The sequence below is a fragment of the Taudactylus pleione genome, unplaced genomic scaffold (genome assembly GCF_031769625.1).
Source record: "Taudactylus pleione unplaced genomic scaffold, aTauple2 ptg000230l, whole genome shotgun sequence".
In the NCBI taxonomy this organism is placed as follows: Eukaryota; Metazoa; Chordata; class Amphibia; order Anura; family Myobatrachidae; genus Taudactylus; species Taudactylus pleione.
This window is the reverse complement of record NW_028284632.1, coordinates 10,405,540-10,419,721: the sequence shown is the minus strand read 5'-3', so window position 1 is coordinate 10,419,721 and position 14,182 is coordinate 10,405,540. Positions and strand designations below refer to the sequence as shown.

Sequence of the window (14,182 nt, the reverse complement as noted above, 5' to 3'; positions counted from 1 at the left end):
TCTTTATTACAGGTTTACCCACTTTGGCTTTGTCCATTCATATTACCAAGTCAGCCAGGCATGGTACATCCCAAGGGCAATGAGGCTGAGCCTATGTAGATATTGGAGCATATGGGGAACCCAAGACAAAGCACTTTGATGCCAAGGCTTCAATGCGCCAGTTAGAAATGTTTGTCAGAGATGCTCATGGGTAAGTTACCGATATAAATTCCAGTTGTAGCCTCATTGGGCAGTTACTTTACCTGTATTATTTGCCTGGACTTATTTGGTCAGTATCACAAAAAACTATATTATTCCAGTACAAATGTGCAATACTACACTATTTTACCCTTAATCACTGATCTGCCTATTGAGGAAATGGATAGAATTTTGGGGCCTATTCATCATCGATAAATGGCCCGGTAATCATGTGGAAACGCTAGTTTCCACATATTTTAGTTACCGGGCCATTCATCATTAGGGGTCCCAAATGGGCCACCTGATATTCAGCAAACTCCGAAAACTTTTTGGAGCTTGCTTGCAAGAACAAGCGCCATGTTCAGATGGCGCTAGTTTTCTGATCCCCCGCTCCTTCATATGGGTTCCTATGGGAAGGAGTTCCGGGGATGCGAAGAGGGATCCAAGCGGATCCCTCTGCCGCCTTCTCGCTACCTTTGCACATGCGTAGCCGCGCCAACGTGGAGGAGGTAAGTAATGCAGCTACTTCTCTAGTTGCGATACTAACCGAGGGGACAGTTGCCTTTCAGAGCAGTTGTCCCCGCACCGAAGAAATGATGAATTAAGTTTTCCCCGCTGCGAGTTGGATACTTAAGTATCCCTTGCAGCGAGATCAATACTTAATCATCAGGGACCATGCGGCCTCCGATGATGAATAGGCCCCTAATTGCTGTAGCATCTGTTGTACAGCTGCCGGAAGCATAGAGTGTGATTTGTTTATTATAACCCTCCTGTGGTTGCTTTAACTGGTGCTTTAACTGATGTTGCAACATTAATTTACTTGGGGTCTGATTCATGAGATGTACGGAAACCCGTTTACATACATCTCTGATGTTTTTAGATCTGCGCAGAGACCGCACTACGCATGCGCAGATCTGGGGCTGTGATGTTGCTTGCAGTGCCCCACATGCTGCAGCATGATTGACTTGCTGCTGGCATTTGGGGGTGGCAACAGGTAACGTCCTCGGATGCATCAGCGAATCAGAGAAGCCTACAGGTGACGTCTATTTACAGAAGACGCCTCCTGTGGCATTAGTCTATTATCACACAGCTGCTGAGTACAAAGACGCGGCAACTGTATGATTTCCATCCGTTTCTGACACAGGCCATTGGTGCGCATATACAAGCAGACCAAATGCATATTTACATCCTGTAGTTGTTTATTTGCCTCCAAATGATAATTATTTCTTTCTCTGTTCAGCTTCCAAATGCTGTATGCAGACTGTTACATGAGCCGTGATGAATTCTGGGAGATGTTTGACTCTTCTTTGTATCAGAAGCTGCGAGAGAAACTGAACTGCAAAAACGCTTTTCCAGAGGTGTATAATAAAATCTGTAAAGCCGCACGTCATTGATGGCAAAAGACATAAGCTACAGAAATGGACTGTATACAAAAACCCATACTACAAGCCTTTTCCCAGCCGCTTGTAGGGGCTCTGAGCCTAATATTGTGCCATCACTGACGCAAAGACTCTTTAGAAGCTGCACCTTGTACAACCTTGTGCAATTACACCTTGGCAGTCCCAGAGTAACCTATTGTTGTCCAACGCCACAGATTTTTAGGACCCATGTAATTCAGACATAATAATTGTGATAAGAGGTCCAAAACGGAACACAAGTTTGGGAAATGAAGACCGAATTTCTATCCGGGGCTGAATGTGAGTTTTTTTTTTTCAGAAATGTGAAACCAAATAATGGTAATGTTTGTGTATTGGGAAGTGCCAACAAGCATAATGGTTTAATCAAGTGCTTTGTTTGTTTCTCTATATTTTATTATGTCATAATAAATATTGAGTTGTGTGTAGCCACCTATGACTATTTATGAAATGCATATGAGCAATGCTCGTACACCAATATACTTACAGCATCTGCCTGTACAAATCATTCCGTGGGCCCGATTCAGAGCAAAGCATTGGGCACAATTGCGCATGCGTCCGAGAAGCACTACACGTGTGTCCTGATGGTTACCAGTAGGGATCGCAGATCAATATTGCATAAAGATCCATGCAATTGCAGTGGGGCTCTTGGGCGATGACTGTGGGGTGGGGGCTCACGGCAGCGGTCATGCCCGTGACACTGGCAGCCATGGACCCACTGCAGGTCCAATGGTGCGGCCATGGATTCGCGTTGCAGCCGGTGAGCTTCTCTATAAAACACACATCCGCCGCAGCATTACCCTACAGCCGCTACCTTCCTGCCTCCACCTCGGAGTAAGGCCCGTTACCTCTGTTTGTTATGTTTAGTAACTTCCATAATTATAGAATCTCTCATTGTGCAGTGAGAGAAACATTTCATTGGGTGATCTTCTCGCATCTACATCTATATCTGCCTGTTATCTGCGTACAGCTCAGTCTTTCCATATGACTTTCCATGCAGTTGCTCATCATCTTAAAGTGAGATTAAACTGCTAATTATCTTTGCTTTGCTCTAGAGCTGTGGTGTTTAACTTCTGGGAAGTAATTTGGGGGGAATTCAGGGCCTGATTCAGACCCGGTCGCTCTGAATCAGGGCCGGGGTTTTTTTGTTTTTTTTAGAACGGCCTCCTGGCCGCTCGCATAGCTGTGGGTGACCACCCACAGCTACAGCGAGCGGCCATGATGAGGGTCGTGATGGTCAAGACCATCGCGACCATCGGGCTTGCGATGAGACCCTTGTGGTAGGGTCTCGTGGCCGCAAGCCCCAGAGAGATTTCGGCTCTAACAGAGACGGAATCTCTCCACTGACATCACAAGTGATGTCAGTGGGGCTGCCCCCAAACGACAGGCGTTCTCATGGGAACGCCTCCGTTTGGGCAGCCACCCCCCCGGCCCGCCCACCAAAGGGGGCGAGCTGTCACTCAACATTGACAGCTCGCCCCCTTTGTTGCAAGACCCTTAGCGATGGAGTGCCTGTCACTAGCCGGGTCTCGCGCATGCGCACGACGGAGCTGGCTCCGTTGTGCGCATGCGCTGTGGGCCACCATCGACCCCGTTGCGAGCGCTCAGCGCTTGCGACCAGATCTGAATCAGGCCCTCAGTTCTATGCGATGTGATATCAGGCAGTTACAGGAGTGCCCACATCACAAGTATCCTCTCATCTCTATCTGGTGGAAGAAGAGATTTACGATGCAGGCGGATGCTATATGCCGTTTTGCGACGGTAAAGCGCATGGATGGTGGATAATTTTATTTATTAAATGAAATAACCTCTCTCTTATTGACAGTACCAAGCCTGGCATTCCTGCAGGTCTCGCTGTATTCCATCTCGTCTCTGATGATTACCGGTCATTACTCCATGTATTGGCTCCCCGGAGATCTATGAATGAATGCTGACTCAGAGCTGTGCGCTATTGCTGCCACAGATGAGATTTTCACAGTTGAGGATTTGTGAGAATATGCTAATGGCACAGCGGCCGGGACTTGTACTGAGATGCCCACCTGAGCCATCACACCTGCCGCAATTGCGTGCACATTCGCTGCATCGGACACAGATAATGCAAACATCGACTCCCTGAGTGAGTCTTTGGCCAATCAGAATGTCCACCAGAGCCATGTTATCTGCGTACTGGATCACAGACACAGCTGGAGAACCGCCCGGAACATACCTCCATTTTAGTTGACACTCCCAGTTACCTCCCACAAAATGTTCGCTTCCTGTCCATCACTTGCAAATCACTGCACCGTAATCGCAATTCAATCGCCACGTGTGCTCATTGTGGCTGTGACGCATGCGTAGATCATCGATAATCGCTCAATTGCGTGAACATCAGATTAGCGTACAACTTTGAACCCTACACTTGCTAATGACTGACTTTTGGTTTGTGTACTGATTCCCAGTGCTGTGCTGCCAGCTCCTGACCCCCGGCCTATCCCTAACAACATGTCTCATGATTCTATTGTCACCTCGGCCCAAACTTCTCAGTTGCTGCCTGGAGGAGCCAGGGGGCCACAGAATGTGCATAGCTCACAACAAAGCAAATTATGTCCTTAGGGTGGCCCTGTTCCATACTGGGGTATTCACTAGACCCATCCCCCATGTGAGCCAGCACAAACTACTAGTAGAAAGTGGGTATATTGCTGGTGCTGTGACAGCAGGTGTTTACTTGGTTCCATCAAAGACCACATCAAACTGTAAGTCCTTTTAACAGAATATTACAACTTTCGCACATTTAGTTATTAAAGATTCCACATATATCTCTCTTCTGTGCTCCTGTAACACTTTCATGGGTGCTCTGATGTCCTACAATATGACTTGCAGGATCACGCCACCTATATTAGAGCTTTAAATACTAGGGAAAAAAATACAAAAGAATTGAACAGAGGTACAGGAAAGTGAGAAAGATGTAATTATAAGGCAACCTTGTGGGAAGTAGCGTAAGCCTCCACAACTCTGTGTGTGAGATGTGATGGGTGTAGTGTATGCTATAGTAGATGACTTGGGGGGTGATGTATCAAACATTCTAAAGAGTGGATAAGTTGGGCTTAGCAACCACTCAGCTTCTACCTATCATTTTATAGAATATACTAGATAAATGCTACCTCGGAGCTGATTGGTTGCTATGGGCAACTTCACTTGTCCACTCTTTTTAAGCAAAAGAGGCCCTCCAGCTGTTGTTAAACTACAAATCCCAGCATGCATTGTAACAGTTTTAGTAGGGCATGCTGGCATTTGTAGTTCTACAACAGCTGGGGGGCCGCTTATTGCCCACCCCTACTTTAGAGGGTCTGATTAATTTCCCTCTAACAGTCATAAGTCCTCCTTTTTAATTAATTGTATATCAATTTATGTGGTATGAATATTTGCATTTCCTTACAGTGCATAATTGCAGGCTATACAAAGTTGGATGGAAGCGTAAATACAGCTAATTCAGACAATTCTTTTACCCCAAGTATAGGCTGGTGCACGTGTGAGCTGATGTTGATAAGTAATAAGCTACGCATATGGATAGTGGGCAGGGCAGAGCACAGATGCATACAGCTCTGCTTCCAGGCGAACATACGCATCCTTTTCCATGCACGTAAAGAGGGAGCATCTGCGGTAGAGTTGCGTTCAACTCTGCATTGACCCTGTAGTTTGTGTAGGAGAACTATCTCCTCTATAGACCATGGGGTACATTTAATAAGTGGTGGGTTTGGTTCTGGTTCTGGTTGCGATTGTGGTGGAAAATGAAGGGAAACAACAGATCTGGTATTCTGCCTTTTACAGATACATTTTTCACATAAAAAACACTCACATTTACAACAATAAAATATAGCCCTGCATAAAATCTTTGTTCTCTCCAACCATAGTAGTGCACATCTTCCTACCAGAGAGCAGGGTTATGTCCTGCACCACTAGGAGATTCCTCAGATTCGTTTCCTTTGTCATCCACATAAGTACAAGTAGTGAGATCTGCTTCTACTGTGCTGTCATTCATTTATACTTCAAGTTGGAGGCACTCATGTATATAAAGTGTGGTTTTAAAATTGGATCCTTCTAGTGTGTTAAAGCATAATACTGTGAGTTCTATTCGCTGAAAAACTTACTATGGCTTTCCTTTGTTTACCTCTTTTTCTTGTTTGTTGGGCTTTTAGTATATTATTATTTAATATATCATTAAAATTTGTATTGCAGTATATAATTAGTGGGTTACTTATGTACACCACCATAGTATAACTTCCTTTCTCATTTCATTGAACATGATCATGTTGTAGTTATTAGCGGTAGCACCCTATGAGTTGAATATAAATCTGTTATAGTGTCAATGGTGAAGTTATTTAATCGGAGGGGGATATCATTGCCAACAATTATTATTGAAAGATAACAGCAGTGACTACTCCCTCATAGGACTCTAATTCATTTACCCATCCATGCTGAATCCCTCAATTACACTGAAGGACAGTGTTATGAATTGAGCTGTTGGAAAACCTGGGAGTGCTTCATAAAATAACAAGAGGTAATAACTATTGAATATCTCCTGGAACATATAAGAAACAGACCACTATATATAACAATTATCCTGATGAAAATGAGTAACGTGTGCAATTAATAGCAATAGACAGATTTTTGCATTAAGATGTTAATGATTAATTCCCACAGTTCCTCTTAACACATAAAACATTAGATTATCCATCATTTCAAGTTCTCAGCCAAAATGATGTCCGGTAAGCCTCATCCTCTCTCTCATGTAGTAGTAGATTGTAGTAGAGGACCATTAGCCGGTGCTACTAATGGCTGAACAGGCAAAGTACTGTGTGATCTCTGGATCCGTTCCCTAGAACAACAAACAGTGGAATTAGAAAATATAATGGCCGTCAGAATGAGAATTCAAGTCCATCTTCTTGTAGGGCACAACTTACATGTTAAGAGGATGTATAAACAATACACTACTGAGGGGGACATTTCTGAGACTGATGCACAGATAACAGAACACAAAAGTTGCTGTAACTCAGCAACCAATCAGTTTTTCTAGTACAGTTTGAATAAATTAAAGGCAGCATCTAGAGCTCTTTAGCCTCAGTGAGCCCACTGGTTGCTAATCACATGTTAGTATATATTATACTAAGGATGTGGTTCCCAAACTGGGTTCTGTGGTACCTGGGGTGCAAATAAATTACTTGGGCCACCATATTTGTAGGCTGGGCCATGTGCTACCTGTTAGCCTTAGAACGTCAGAGTGCAGCCAATTACACAGGCTGCACTACTTGTGTGTGGCTGTGCTGTACAGCCCCATCTGTCTTCTCATTTCTCCTCCCTCCTTCTCTGTGCAGCAAAGTGAGAAGAGGTTAATGAGCACCAAATATTTGCTGCCAATACAACAAGGGTGAATGAGCGCTCTGCACAGATTCCTGTCCTGATGGGAGAATTCATTGTTGTCTCTTCTTCACCAGTCCAGCCCTGACTTTGGTCCACCCACCCAAGTTTGTCACATCCTCTGTGTGCATCTCTGCTCCCTCTCTGTGTCCCTATCTGTCCCTCTCTATCTCCAAAATGTAATATGTACCTGTTTCTCTGTCAATCCTTTGTGGGTATATCTCCCATTGTCCCTCATCCCAGCTATTCCCCCTATGTTTTTTTGGGGGGAGATTCATTTAAGTATGAAGTTCCAACTGTGCACACAGCAGGTTATTACTGATGAAAAGTCTAGCTTACTCTTGCTTGCACCTCTATGGGGTGCAAGAAAAAACGTGTTAGGAATTCCTGTCATAGGACCCACATTGTATTAGTGCACAAGGTTCCAACAGAACCTCGAAGCTAATGGAGGAGTCTATTTACTAAGCTTTAGATGGAGATAAAGTGGACAAAGCTAAAGTACCAATCAACCAGCTCCTAGCTGTCATTTTTCAAACACAGCAGTTAGGAGCTGATTGGAATGCACTTGATCTTAGTAAATAGCTCCCCCCTGGCCTAGGGACGCTGTGAAAAAAATGCTGAGGACCTAAGGGGACCATGTACCAAACAAAGTTTGGGAACCACTGTACTAGGGTATGTTAACCATTGAATGCAAAAGAACCAAATTGTAACTCACTTGAAAGCTTTTTCTTTTTCCCGATCAGAGAAAGAGCGTGCGGTTTTTGAGAGAAATGCGGATCGGTAAGTTTTGCCACTTGTGGGTTTGTTGATATCGTATCGACCAACGCCGACTGGGTTCTGCAATGTGACAAGTACAGTAGATTAACTGAATGTGAGAAACAAGGGGACTGGATAATCCGGAGGTTCTAATACTCTGTCTAAGACATAAGCTTTCAATTTGAAGACAGTACTAATTCAGGGTCCATATTCATAAACGTGGCGAACAGAAGGAAAATGCTAAAAGTATTTGAAACTATTTTTATACTATAAAGCAAAAAAATAAAAAGCTTGCTGTAAATGTGAGTGCGAAATACCCATAGATCTCAGGGAGTTACTGTGTAAGTTTGTGCAGAGCAACCCAAAATCTTAGGAAGAGCTAACTTAGGCCGAGTCAGCACCAGTAATGCAGAAATAAAAAGAACATCTATATTCTATGCACAATAAACTTACATTACTTCCAAAGAGGACTCTGCATGACTTTCTGTCAAATCACTTAGCAGAGGTCAGGAAGGGAACCGAGGACTGCCTCACAGAAGCGAACACTGATTTTACATCATAGGAACCAGGACCTGGGGAATGCTATCATGAAAAACAATAGATCAAGATGCAGTGACACACAGTATATTAGTATAACACAGGCATAACAGGCCGCACAGACACTTCCTGTAAGAACTCTTGCTGCGCGTACATAAACATTGCAGATGTTATTGCCTAGGTGTCATTAGTATTGATACTGGAAGCTAGTCACTAGGAGGACTGTCACAGATCACCCCACTAACCATGTGCACTTTATTGCTCCCTCTAGGGACTGATTCTGAGCCAGACAAAGTGGCGTACGTGTTTGCGCTCTTCTGTCACAGTCTCACCTGTGACTTTATGCTAATTCTACAATAAGCACTTGGTGTACAGCCGTGCGCAGGAATGTGCAAGGACTGAGACAGCCACTTTGTGCATCTGTAGGTGCTACATTACTGCTTGGTGCGTCACTGCTAGGTGCAGATTCTCCGTCAGAGTGTGGCCTCCAATGCACGCAATTAAGCATCTGATTCCAAAACCCCTCCTGCGACACACCCGCAAAACTCCCATAACACACCCATAAGATGCATCTTCCTGTGTCAGAAGAGCCACCTCCCAGTTACCGTTCAGGAATGCCCAATACATTTCTGATTCCATGCAAAGGTATCATTGGGTCCTGCGACTTTGTACCCACATACTGTGGGACGCTCAAGCTGAAATTTAAACGCATGTAAAGTTGAAAAAACATTGACCAATGCGAGAATATCGGCATTGGAACATACTCATAATAGGTCTCAATGGGTACATTTACTCAAGTGAGTTTTTAGAAGTGGAGATGTTGCCCATAGCAACCAATCGGATTCTAACTATTAGATTCTAGTTAAATGTTAAGTAGAATCTGATTGGTTGCTATGGGCAACATATCCACCTCTAAAAATTCTCACTTTATTAAATATATCCCCTAGTGTCTTCATTTACCTTTATGTAGCATATGTGGTGTAGCACTTGCATGAAAGTACGTGATCACCAGCCAGCATCAGTGGGCTACTATAATTATATATGAGACGCAAGAGTGGGATGGCCAAGTATAAGCTTCCCCAATATATCATTTCTGCACGATTCATGCTGCCCAATAGACACCAGCACAGCAGTTCCAATGCCTTATTTAGCCCCTCAGTTCCTTCCATCTTTAACATACTGTATGTGCAGTCCTTTTAAATAACCAGCTCTGGAAAGCTGTGTTCTATATGTACAGTACATACATTTTGTATTAAGGAATGTATCAAATTCAGGATTCTGTTGGAGACTTGGATGGACCTTAACAGCAACTCAAACATTTGGGATTCATTTAGATCCATGGGATTCAGCCAACTAAACCCAAATTCTGAGCTTACAGGAATGTTAGTGCACAAAACACTTGTTACAGCCAGGAGTCAAAATACTATTTTATCATGCTAAGTCTTAATATGCAATTAAGTAATGGAAACATATTATATGGCCCATCCATAGTTGTGTACATTTGCATAAAGGGTGCATTTGTATACATTCACACCCATCCAAGTTTCCATGGTAATACAGGCTAGATTTTGAAGCAGACATCCTGCAAATGGTTTGTACTGGATAATCAAATCCTGAATACTGACAAGTGGCCGGGGACAGTGGGCAAGCGAGCTGTAGAATATCCTGTCCGTTGGAGTTTTTGGAAAGCGATGAATTGTTCCAAACTTGCCATGTTTCTTTTTTTGATCATTTTCAAGATCTTCAATGAATGACTTTGCATCAAAGTATCCTAGCTCTGTCTGATAACATTCCTAGGGATATAATGAAACAGACATAAATACACACACAGAATAACCACCATATTCTGGCCACTTGTTTTTGCCTTTTTGGGAGAATGTAGGTGGGTTGAGTCTAGCACGTGATGTTCTGAAGCTATATCATGTGCACTGTGAATATATTTCATACACTTCTATTAGCACATTCAGTCATATTTTTAACCTCCATCTGTATTGAATCAGGAATACTAGAAGCAGAATTTAGGGTTGGCCATCGACCATTGATGATTGGCAACCATCGATGGTCTGATGTCGATCATAACTAGTTTTACCGTCAATCGGAGGCCACCAATGGTGAACATCAATGGCAAAATCCAAATGGCTAATGCCGGCTGTGTTCAGCGCATGCGCAGAGTTAAACCATTGATGGCTCAATCATTGATGGTTTCTTACTGATGGTTTGAAACCATTAGCCATGGATAACAGAGCCGTTGTTGGTCGACCCTAGTAGAATTTTGTGCACATGATTGGCGTAGCAGCACTGATAGCAGAAAGGCCGAGTTTTGCATAAAAAAAAAATCCTGTGGATATTCATGTCCCTGATGTCCACTCAAAGCACTAATCTTATAGGTAGGCATGGTATGTAAAACAGTATCTATGCTTATAAAGTAAATGCAAAAAAGATGAGGCAGTTTGTGTCCAGTTCTCCAAAGAACAGGAAACCCAATGTAAGGGCCGATGCAGATTTGAACGTAACTTTGTTTTGCAATTGGCTTCTGAGTGTTTTTGTGCTGTGTATGCTCCATAGCTGAGTCCTATGCAACTCAGTCGCATGACCGCTTCGCAGGCCTATCAACAGAATTGCGTGCTATGCAGAGTAGTGTGTACACAGCGATATGGCTGTTATCAGACTGGTGCATTCATAACAATGGTGTCTATGAAAGCGAGCAAATGCATAGGGACAGTGGGCTGAACAGATGGGACAGCACAGTTGGTATAGTGGTTAGCATTGCAGACTCACAGTTCCAAGATCAGGAGTTCAGTTCCTGACCAAGGCCTTCGGCTCTCCCAGTTTCCTCCCAGACTCCAAAAAACATAGCGTAGATTTACTGACTTCTGATAAAAAAGGACCCTAGTGTGTATGTATGTTCATGGGATACGGACCATAGATTGTAAGAACCATTGGGGCAGTGAAGGACTGAATTGTTCTTTGTAAAGCGTAGCATTATATATTCTAAATGTAAATAAATAAATGCGTACAGCTCTGCAAACAGGTGATCAACCACATTAGTTTCCTGTGCGCACAGTAGCGTATAACTGCATCCAACTTACATTCAACCCCTCATCGGCCCCATAGTGTGAAACTTGTGAGATTATTATATATATAAATAATATAAAATAAGAGATATGGTAAGAACTTACCTTTGATATCTCTATTTCTGCAAGGTCCATAGGGTTCCACAGGGATACCTTGGGTTATAGTCATGGCTTGGCCATCGGGCACCACACAGTTAACTTTGTGCTCCCAGTATGCACTGGGTTCCCCTCCCCCAGGCCAAGGCACCTCAATTCAGTAATAAGCCAAGGCCATAGGAGGAGAGAAAAAGAGAGAAGGAAGTCTGGAATACACAAGAATCACATTCTCACAACAGGGAGACGGAAAATCGGTGACCAGAACCAGACCCATATGAAGCACAGGGCGACAGGGTGGGCTCCTTGTGGAACCCTATGGACCTTGCAGAAATAGTGATAACAAAGGTAAGTTCTTACAATCTCTCTTATTTTCTGCAGCAGGCTCCATAGGGTATCCACAGGGATACCTTGGGAGTTCCCAAAGCAGTATCCTCAATGGTGGGGGCGCTCCTGTGCAGAAAGGAGCTGCCCATGATGGACCCACAGACCTCGTAGAATGAGCAGTAACAGAGGGCGGAACAGGAATGCCCTCATGACTGTAAGCCTCAGAAATCGCCATGCGAATCCACCTGGCCAACGCTTGCTTGTTGGCCGGCCAACCCTTCTTATGGAAACCATAGAGGACGAACAAAGTGTCCGACTTCCTAAGGGAACTGGTACGGTAAAACCGTAGAGCTCGTACCACAAGGTCTTGTGAGTTAAAGGCCGGCACTACAATTTCCCCATTAATGTGGAAACTATAGACCACCTTAGGCAGGAACCCAAGGCAAGTCCGAAGCACTGCCCTGCTGCTGTGAAAAACCAGAAAGAGCCCCCAAATCTGACACCCTCCAGGCGGAAGCAATAGCCAGGAGAAACACAGTCTTAGCTGTGAGCCATTTGAGATCCACTGAGCCCAGTAGTTCAAATGGAGGTCAATTCCCAAGGAGCCACAGTAGGCACAAAGGGAGGCTGTATGCGAAGAGCACCCTGCATAAAAGGTGCGAACATCCGAGAGTGGAGCAATCCTCCACTGAAACCACACAGACAGTGCGGAAACATGTACTTTCAATGAGGCTAGACGAAGACCCTTATCTAATCCTGCCTGGAGAAAAGCCAGAACCCTGGATATCCGAAATACCTGGGAATCGTACCCCCTGGGGCGACACCATTCAAAGAAGGTATGCCATACCCTGTGGTAAATCCTGGCAGAAGCAGGTTTCCGAAGCATGGATGTCTCAAGACCCACGCCGTCAAAGACAGACGACTCAAATCCGTGTAAACACAAGGACCCTGAGACAACAGGTCCGGACGTTGAGGAAACAGCAACAGAGCGTCTATGGAGAGACTCTGAAGATCTGAGTACCAGTGACGTCCGACCACACTGGAGCCACCAGCAGGATCATGCCTCCCTCTTGCTTGAACTTCTTCAATACCCGAGGAAGAAGGGAGAAAGGAAGAAACAGGTACGCAAACTGGAAGGTCCACCGAACCGACAGAGCGTCTACCAGGAGAGCCTCTGCGTCTCTTGTTCTGGACCCGTACACTCTTAGCTTGCATTTGTATCTGGAGGCCATGAGATCTATCTCTGGAAAACCCCATTTGTCCACCAGGAGTTGGAAGACCTCCTGGTGAAGTGACCACTTCCCTGGATGTACATCGTGTCGACTGAGGAAGTCCGCTTCAGAGTTGAGTACTCCTGGAATGAACACTGCCGTATGGAATCTCATGCATGAACACCGCACATTATGCACAGTTAAGCTGCTAACATGACGCTCAGTAGCGAATGCACAATATCCTGCATGCGAACGCTGTTTATTAGCTGCATGCGTGCACATCTGCTCCAAATCAGATAAACCTAACTAGCGTCTTTACATCAATCCCCACATACTCACACATTACATATTCACATACAAGGTTCCAAAAGCTTTAAGGTATAAGATTCAAGTATGCACATTTACTATAATTGCTATGAAATAAAGATTATTTTGTAACTAAGGTTTTATATGTGATAAGTAAGCCATGTTTGGTATTGTACTGATGCATACTCTCTCAACAGTATTCCGGTAACATCGATGTAGAGATCGCAACAGGCATTCTCAACTTATGGACCGCAGAGACTTCAAGCAACAAAATGAACATTATATGACCAACCATTAGGATTTGCATGAGGTGGGAAACCAGAGACCACCAGTTGTTAGAGGCTGGACTGTGTATATTTGAACCAACCTGTTAAATGCCTTGTAACATATGCCCTCTCCTTTAGGACCAATGGTATTAGCAACAAACTTCTCTATTGTGTTGTCTATTTCTGGAGGGTATAAATATGTGTGCTCTGACCCTGGGTTTCGAGTCTTCGTGCTGAATGCTGATTGACGAGGGGTTTCTTGCTGATGCCTACATCTGGTCCAGAGCGCTGCGTATGTATAACTGTACTTGGGTCTGTATAATTCCTTTGCGCTAAATTTGTACTTATAACTAGCGTGTAACTGACTGTACTTTTGCTTGAATAATATTTTGTGCTTTGGAACCACAGGTTCTAGGTCTGGAGTCTTTATTTACTGTATAACTGCGTACGCAAAATAGCGTCGTCCTTAGAGGTTTATAGGCAGGATATCAGAAGGTATAGGCAGGGGTGTATAGAGGTTCAAAGGCAGAATCCTTAATCCGACCATGTGATCCATCCCATCTGAAGAGGATCAGCCTCTGTAGAGGTCTTGAACGAAACTGGGCATATTCCACCATGTCGAATGT

At 44.1% G+C, this 14,182-nt stretch overlaps 1 long non-coding RNA gene across 1 annotated transcript; it reads right to left on the bottom strand.

Annotated features, from left to right (window-relative positions):
• Positions 1 to 5,888: 5,888 nt before the first annotated feature.
• LOC148516998 (uncharacterized) lies at positions 5,889 to 10,020 on the bottom strand. The gene is made up of 4 exons (XR_015879349.1): positions 9,905 to 10,020; positions 8,196 to 8,324; positions 7,702 to 7,823; positions 5,889 to 6,447 (listed from the first exon to the last, which is right to left on the bottom strand). It is a non-coding gene; the product is annotated as an uncharacterized LOC148516998 (long non-coding RNA).
• Positions 10,021 to 14,182: the final 4,162 nt, after the last annotated feature.